The sequence below is a fragment of the Heteronotia binoei genome, chromosome 3, assembly GCF_032191835.1.
Source record: "Heteronotia binoei isolate CCM8104 ecotype False Entrance Well chromosome 3, APGP_CSIRO_Hbin_v1, whole genome shotgun sequence".
In the NCBI taxonomy this organism is placed as follows: Eukaryota; Metazoa; Chordata; class Lepidosauria; order Squamata; family Gekkonidae; genus Heteronotia; species Heteronotia binoei.
In genome coordinates this window covers 171,075,604-171,084,647 of record NC_083225.1, presented here as the reverse complement: position 1 = coordinate 171,084,647, position 9,044 = coordinate 171,075,604, and positions in this window count along the sequence as shown.

The following is a 9,044-nucleotide window of genomic DNA, read 5'->3' as shown; positions in this document are numbered from 1 at the left end:
GGCGTGCACACACATAGGGGGGCCCACATAAATCTTGGGCCCCGGGCCCCCAAAGCGCTAGCTACGCCCCTGGGAGAAAGATTGGCTCTGGCACCACTAAACAAGTAAGGTAAAGGGTGCCATTGAGACCTTGTGGCAACCTTAGGAACTTCTACCTCATGTGGTTTTTGAGGCAAGAGATGAGTAGTGGTGTTTTGCCATTGTCTTCCTCTGCCTAGCAACCTTGGACTTTCTTGGTGGTCTCCTGTCCAAGTTCCAACTCTGCTTAGCTTCTGAGCTCTGACAAGGTCAGGGTAGTCTGGGCCATTAGGGCTGCTACATTGCAAAAAGTTATTTCTGTTTAAATCTGTTCAGTGCAGTTTAAATTAGCAGTATCTGGCTTATCCCAGTGATTTTAAGTTCATTATTAACTTGGATTCCAAGTCTTATGCCAGGCACGATTATGTGACTAATTTTGGTTTATATTCACTTTGTGTGGAGTTATCAGAGATCCTGATAGTGTTCCTGTTTTTCTTTTTTCCGTTGTAACTAGAAAAATAGACCATGAGTCCAGTGTCAATTGGGATTGAAGGTTTGTTCTGGTTTTTATTATGATTGAAGACTTCTCCTACAGAGATACAAATCAGCCCCCTGTTGATTCAGCCCTATTAATTAAAAATGCCATGGGTTAAGAACTCTGCTGCTATCTTCTATAAAAGACATTCTCCATGTAGTCAGGATAAGTATTTGTTTGAATAACAGATGATGGACACTTCCAAAGGAAAGTGTCTAAACTGAGGGGGGGGGGTAGGGTGTACCCAGGTTATATACCTTTATCTGCAACTGTTACTTCCCCGACAGAATTCAAGCACCAAAAGCACGCCTTAGCAAGACAATTGGTTCTCACAAGAAAACCAAAGCAGTTACATACACCACAAGATCTCTGGTAACCTTGAGAAGCCAGCTTGTGCTGAGGTAGCCAAGGAGCCCAGCTTATTTCAATACTAATTAGACACAATATCTGCAAAGCAAGCTAGCAGTTTAAAATATATAACAAAACAAAAAATGGCAAGGGATCTTGACAAAACTCATTATTGAAAATATTATGCTCTGTACATAAGACTTAACTGTATCTGTAGTGTTTATGTAATATATTTATGACCACTAAATGTTTTTTAAAAATAATAAAAAAAGAAAAACCAGAGCGTGGTTGTCTGTTTCTTATGCCTACACAGATCCAAGTGGGCAGCCGTGTTGATCTGAAGCAGTAGAACAAAGTAGGAGTCAAGTGTACCTTCAAGACCAACAAAGTTTTATTCAGAGCGTAAGCTTTCGTATGCTCCAAGCACACTTCCTCAGACGAGGAATCAGGTACAGTGCAGAGCCACATATAGCTGGTAGGCAGCGACCCAGAATGCAAAATGGTACAAATGACAGAATAGTAACATTAACAAATTGAGCAAATCTTTGATCTGGGTAGCATGAGTATGTGAAAGCAATAAAACAGTAATATGTCAAAATGTGAGAATGTATGTCTATTATATAAGCCTGGGTCAAAAAGAGGGCATTACATTCTCAGAAGCTTTTCCATCCAATTAATTTACCTTTTAACATGTAACATACATACAGTTTGCCATTAGAAGAAAAATACATTAAAATATGGTGGAAGATGGGTTTAGTATACGTAATGAGATAAACAGCCAACATCCCTATTTGTGAAACCTAGAGTCCCACAGAACAGAAACGTAATATAAAGCTGCAAAAAACTGTGCAACAGAAGAAACATCTTTGAAAAACTAAAATAATCTGCACTTGAAATCTGGTCGGCACTGGCACTTTATTCTTCCTGCGGAGCCGGGTGAATAGTCATTGAGTGCTTGAAGTCTGAAACTGACATGATGAACTGACAGGATGGTGTAAACTTGTTCTCTTACACATTTACCTTGTTTTTTGAAAGTTATAGAGATATTAATGATTATATTGTTTAAGAGGTAGTTGATTAATCACATATATTTTTGAAATAATTTTCAGTCTTTTTGGTTATTTTCCCACAGTTTTTTGCGGCTTTATATTAAATATCCCTATTTGAGCATGTCAATATAGCTAAAAGAGAAATACATTGGATAGTGATGTTCTTGTCCACCTAATTTACTATTTAACATGTAAACATCATTCTAGTTTGCCATTAGAAAAAAAGAAAACAATAAAATATAGTGAAAATGGGTTAAGTATATTTAATGAGATAAACAGCCAATATCCCTATTTTGAGTATGTCAGTTCCAAAAATTATTCTGATACACTATTCTAAAAGAGAAATACATTGGAATACTGTGGATGAGTAACTATACTCACTGAGTGTGGGTTTAGCATCTGTAATGAGATAAAAAAACCAATATCCCTGTTCAGTCCTGGGGAGGTGTTTGTTCCAAGTTTCATAATAATTTGTAATTCAGCAGTTTCTCTCTCCATTCTGTTCTTGAAGTTCCTTTGCAGTAAAACAGCTAGTTTGAGGTCACCCATTGAATGCTCTGGAAGGTTAAAGTGTTCTCCCACAGTTTTCTCAGTTCTGTAATTCCTGATGTCAGATTTGTGTCCATTTATCCTCTGGTGGAAGGTTTGTCCTGTTTACCCTATGCAGAGAACTGAACGGCATTGTTGGCATTTAATGGCATATATAATGTTGGAAGATGAGCAAGTGAATGAGCCTGAGATGGTGTAGTTAATGCTGTTAGGTCCAGTGTTTGTGTTGTCTGGGTGTTTGTGGCAGCAAAGTTGGCACTTGGGTTTAAGCAAGCTCTGGTACCGGTGTCCATGCTCAGAAGAGATGTTGTATTGTTGTGGGTGAGGAGTTATTTGAGATTAGGGAGCTGTCTGTGCGCAAGAAAAGATACTTTTGAAAGAGAGCTGTCTCTATCCAATAGAAGTAAGTTGTTGAAACGTTGAACTGTTTTCAGTTTAGAATTGTGTGCGACCACTAGTGGTGTTCTGTTATTGTCTTTTCCGGGTCTGTCTTGTAACAGGTTTTCTCTGGGTATCATTCTGGCCTTGTTAATCTGCTTCTTGACTTCATCAGGTGGTTACTTATGCCTACACAGTTTGCTTGGGACTGTTTCACGGCAGCCAGACTGTTTTAGTTCCCTATGGCCATTTCTTCCCATGGCCATTTAGCTCCTTATGGCCATTAGGGACCATCTCTTCCCATATGTTCCCCAGAGGGTACTTAGATCAGGGACATGGAACCTGTTATCAATCCCTGGGTTGAAGGAGGCAAGATTGAAGATCACTCGGGAGAGAGCCTTCTCTATAGAGGTCTCCTATTGGTGGAACCAACTGCCAGAAGAAACAAGAGACTTGCGAGACCTTATTCAGTTCTGCAAAGCTTGTAAGGCAGCTTTATTTCAACTTTCTTTTAATGGATAGCCGCATATGAGGGTACTCAAGAAGACTGAAATTACTGGAATGTATTATTATTATTAGCACCAAACAGTTTTTAAAATGTTTTAATTGTTTTATTGTAAGATTTTAATTAGTTAATGTTTAACCTGTTTTTACTGTTGTGATTCGCCCAGAGCCTGCTTCGGCGGGGAGGGCGGGATATAAATCCAATTAAATAAATAAATACATTTCTAGTGTATCTGAGAGCTTGGGAAATCCCTTCTCATAAGGAAGTTCTGATTGTCAAATTCAGGAAGAATAACAATGCACCATTGAGCTGCATTTGTTTTGGGAAAGGGTAATTTTAATGAATAAACTTGAGAATGTAAGTCATGAATCTTTGTGGTATTTTGTTCATTGATTTGTGCAGTGTTAAATAACTTTATTCCTGGTAGAAGACAATGGATATGACTGACTAATTAATCTTGTCCTTGTGCCAGGATCACACATGGATGACTAAAAGTGGCTTCATAAAGACTGTCGTGGGAAACCATTAATCTGTTGTCATCTATGATTATTTCACACTTTAGGGAAAAAAAGAGTCCAGTAGCACCTTAAAGAATAACAAAATATGTGGCAGGGTATGAGCTTTCATGAGTCACTGCTCACTTCTTCAGATGTGGTATAGTGGTCACAGCGTCAGACTAGGAGCTTGAAGGTTCAAATCCCTGCTCTGCCACAGAGCCCTTTGGAGTGCCTCACAATTCTCTCTGGTTCTTACCATCCTGAACAATTTATTGTCATCCACAAACTTAGCCACTTCACTGCTTACTCCCAACACAAACTCGTTAATGAACAAGTTAAAAAGCATTGGACCCAGTGTGGAAATCCACTGCTTACCATCCTCCACTGAGAAAATTGCCCATTTATACTCACCCTTTGTTTCCTATTGTTGTTTCAAGCCACTGTGGAGAAAAGTGGGGTGTGATTGACCAATGTATAATCTTGGAGAAGCAGCAGTTGGCTACTGGGAAAAGTCTGAGTGGGAAAAATGTGGAGTGAATGCAGCATATACAGATAATTCTGCAAGAACTGTACTGAATTCATACCAGTTAAATTAGTTCTGCGAAGCACTGAGCTGGGAGAATGTCAGACCAGGTGTAAGCGGGGCTAAACCAACTTCACAAACAGTGTGATTGTGCTGGGGGAATACTTTTTTGGGGGTGGGGTGGGGGAACCAACCAGCCTGCAACCCAATTCTGTGAGTTATGCTCAATTTAGTCTGTGTCATTGCAAGAGATCTGGGAGATCACTGATTAGACCACTGATTAGATCACTGATTAGAAAGAGAGGATGGAGGTGGGAGGAAGAAAGGAAATGATGCAAAACAGACACTGGTGACAGACAAGGAAGAAGGAGACAAGCTGTGAAGGTGAGTGTGTGCGGGGAGGAGACGAAAGGGAAAGTGGCAGATGAGGGAAGGGATTAAGACAGATAGGTGGGAGGAAGGGAAGGACAGAACCAGGAAATGAAGAGAAGCTGTGGGGCAAGCAAGGAGAAAGGAAGGAGGAAAAGTGGAGGTAGCTTTGGGAGGAAAATTATCTGGTGGAGATGAGATTTCCCTCCCCCAAGTCCTCATGGGTCCCCTACATCAAGGGTCCCCAACCCCCAGACCAGGGACCAGTACCAGGTCATGGGCTGTTTGAAACGGGTTGTGCTGCCTTGCCGCCGCCCCCCACAGCCTCACCGCCGCCCCCCCCTCACAGCGCCTCCTCTTTCCCCCCCGTTTTCACCATTTTAAGGCCAGGAAGAGAAGGAGGCAAGATGCTCACTGCTGCTGTGGCGGTTTTCAGGGGGGGAGAGGTCAGCCCGGGAGGTGCTTCACAGCCCCTTCCCAGGCCTTAAAATGGTGAAAACGAGGGGAGGAGGTGGTGGCGAGGCTGTGCAGGGGGCAGCGGCAAAGGAGGAAGGAGGAAATGGGTGAGGAAAATGGGAGGAGGAGGGGGAGGAAAACAGGGAAGGAGGAGGCAGTGAGGCTGTGCAGGGCGGCAAAGGAGGAAGAAAAACGGGAGGATGAGGTGGTGAGGTGGCACGGGGGGGGCTGCGGGACTGCATGGGGAGCAAAGGAGGGAGAAGGAAATGCTTGGGGGGGGGGAAGGGGAGGCCAAATTGGGTGCCCCCCACCCTGCCGGCCCTGGGGCCGGTCCCCAGGGCCAAAAAGGTTGAGGACCACTGCTCTAGATGTTAACATCTAAACATGAACTTATATCTTTGACCTTTGATGAAGCTAAAATGTACCTTTGTTTTGTATTTAACATTTTAACATTTAACACTTTTACACAAGACCTTGCCTGGAGCACTCTAAAGAGAACATCTGTTTGTGACTCTAGCACCCCAATTATAACCTGCCTGTCCACTTGTTGACATCAGGCAACATTACAGTTATATAAACTGTTCTGTTGTGCAACTGGATAGAATAGCACAGATAAGTTGGCTTTTTGGTTTTTTTTTTTTTAAAGAAAAGGTCACAGTCATCCCCAGTGACTTTAGAAGTGACATGTAGCAAAAAGCTGTTGAGTTGCATACCATAGTTGATTGAAAAGTTGGTCTAAAACAACATGTGATTTGGACCGTTGCCCTTCCTGGCTGATTAAAGCGTGCCGGATGGAGCTTCAATATCCTATATGGGATATTGTAAATAGATCCCTCTCTGAGGTGCTTTTCCCAAGGCCCCTCAAAGAGGCAGTAGTCCATTTCCTCTTGAAAAAACCAACATTAGACTCGGCTGAATTGGCACACTATAGGCCGGTCTCGCATGTACCCTTTATGGGTAAAATCATTGAGAGGGCAGTAGCGCTGCAGCTACAGAGCTTTCTGGAGGATGCTTCCATCCTAGACCCACACCAGTCTGGCTTTTGTCCAGGCCATAGGTTGGAGACAGTGCTGGTCGCCCTGGGAGATGATCTTCAGCGGTATCTGGATCAAGGTGGGTTGGCAGTGCTGATGTTGTTGGACCTGTCGGTGGCGTTCAACATGGTTGACCATCAGTTGCTGGTCCACCGCCTTGCTGACGCAGGGATTCAGGGGTTGGCCTTGCAATGGCTCTCCTCTTTTCTCCTTGGTCGGGAACAAAGGGTGGCGATCAGGGGACAATTGTCCCAGAGATATCTGCTTAATTGTGGGGTGCCTCAGGGGGCAGTGCTCTCCCCGATGTTGTTCAACATCTATATGCGCCCCCTTGCCCAGATTGTCTGGAGATTTGGGCTGGGTTGCCATCAGTTCACTGATGACACCCAGCTCTATCTGCTGATGGATGGCCAGCCAGCATCTGCCCCAGAAAATCTAGTCCTGGCGCTGCAAGCCGTGGCAGGGTGGCTCAGGCTGAGTTGTCTGAAGCTGAATCCGATGAAGACAGAGGTCCTTTGCCTGAGTCATGGTGGTCTGGGAAAGGAAATCCCTCTACCAGCTTTCGATCGGGCACCACTGATATCGGTGCCCAAAGTCAGAAGCTTGGGGGTACTACTGGAGCCCAAATTGGCAATGGAGGCCCAGATAGCAGCCACTGCGAAATCCACCTTTTCCCACCTTAGGCAGGCACAACAGTTGGTCCCCTTCCTGGAGCGCAGTGACCTAGCAACTGTGATCTATGCAATGATCACCTCGAGACTAGACTACTGTAATGCCCTCTACATGGGGCTGCCCTTGTCTCGGATCCGAAAACTGCAGTTGGTGTAGAATGCAGCAGCCAGGCTGTTATTGGGTCTCTCTATACGGGAGCACGTACAGCCAAGGCTGTGGGAACTGCACTGGCTGCCAATAGTATTCTGGATTCGCTACAAGGTGCTGGTTATTACCTTTAAAGCCCTATATGGCTGAGGACCTGTTTTCCTTAGAGACCGTCTCTCCCCACATGTTCCCCAGAGGGTACTTAGATCTGGATCGCAGAATTTACTGTCAATCCCCGGGCCAAGGGAGGTGAGACTGAAGGCTACCAGAGAAAGAGCCTTCTCAACTGCTGCCCCCCACTGGTGAAACCAACTCCCAGAAGATGTAAGGGCCTTGCGGGACCTTGCCCAGTTCCGCAAGCCCTGTAAAATGGTTCTATTTCGATTTGCCTTTAGTTAAACTACAGTATAAGTAGATGCCCAACATCGCTGAATGTAACGGTACCAACACTAGCACCAAAAATTGTTTTAAATTATCTTAAACTGTTTTAAATTGTTTAATTGGTAATGATTGTTAATCTTAATTGTTTGCTTATTGTTCTGTTGTTTGGGTTTGATTGTTGTTAGCCGCCCTGAGCCTGCTTCGGCGGGGAGGGCGGGATATAAATGCGAGGAATAAATAAATAGATAAATAAAATAAACTGGTATTTGACATATTCTTGTGACATAAGAAATATGAGAGAAAATCAGTGCACCAAGAAATGCACTTTAACCCTTTATTGTCCACAATTGTTATGTGATTTAACTACATTGCAGAAAATATAGTCAAACTAAGTCTTCAGAAAATTTTATTGGTAGACAAATCTGGCCATTTTGGTAAGAGGAATAAGACTACTCTGCCACAGCCTATTGTAATAAGTGTAATATTGTAATTGTTTACTTATTGTAAAGTAAATGTATCGGTTGCCCTGACTACCAGCATATAAAATAGACAAGTAGAGCCTGTTATTACTTCAACCCCCCCCCCCCCCCCACAATTACTCAGTGAGATTTAGTGGCTGAGCAGGGATTTGAACCCAGGTCTTCCTGTTCCAAGTTTACTATGTCAAGATGACAATTCCTATCACTTGTGAAGTAGTAGCAGCAGCAGCAGCAGTAATAGCAATGAGCTACACTTATAACATTGCAAGCAGTATTTATTTTTATTTGAAAATTTTGAATAGTGCATCTCTTCCTGTTTTAGGTTTCCAAGCAGCTGGCAGAAAATCAATACAATTGGAACCACAACTATTTCATAAAGGAAAACAGTATTGTAACACAACAGAGAGCAGCAGATGAACCTTCAAAACAAAGGCCATCAAAACAGAAATCTACCAGAGTCCAGTGAAATGTCTGAAGAAGAAGAGATTGGATTTATATTCCACCCTTCACTTGGAGTCTCAGAGCGGCTTACTATCTCCTTTCCCTTCCTCTCCCCACAACAGACACCCTGAGAGGTAGGTGGGGCTGAGAGAGCTCTCCCAGAACTGCTCTTTAGAGGAATAGCTCTGGGAGGACTTGTAACTGACCCAAGATCATACCAGCAGCTGCATGTGGAGAAGTGGGGAATCAAAGCCTTTTCTCCCAGATTAGAGTCCACACACTTAGTCACTATGCCAAACTGGTGTAGATTTGCTAGATTCCTTTACCAGTATAGTCAGCCTAAAACATATTCCCAGATGTGGAATGTGGTTCTCCTTTGCTGAACTGGCTAACAGGACTTTGATTGTATCAATAGAGGCAAAAACTTTAATTGCCTTGAAATGGATGAAACCTTCAGGTACGACAAAGAGTGAATGGCAATATAGAATGAAAAGCAAAGAGCTAGGAGGTTCCATGCTCCCTTCTTTTTTTTGCTTTGTGACCTTAGCATCTGCACCAAGGTTTGTCCACTTCTCATATCCCCTCAGCAATGAAAAGGGAGCCCACTACTGTTTCCACCCACAGCAAAGGTATCCTTTCACATGTATTGATTTGGATGGAGTG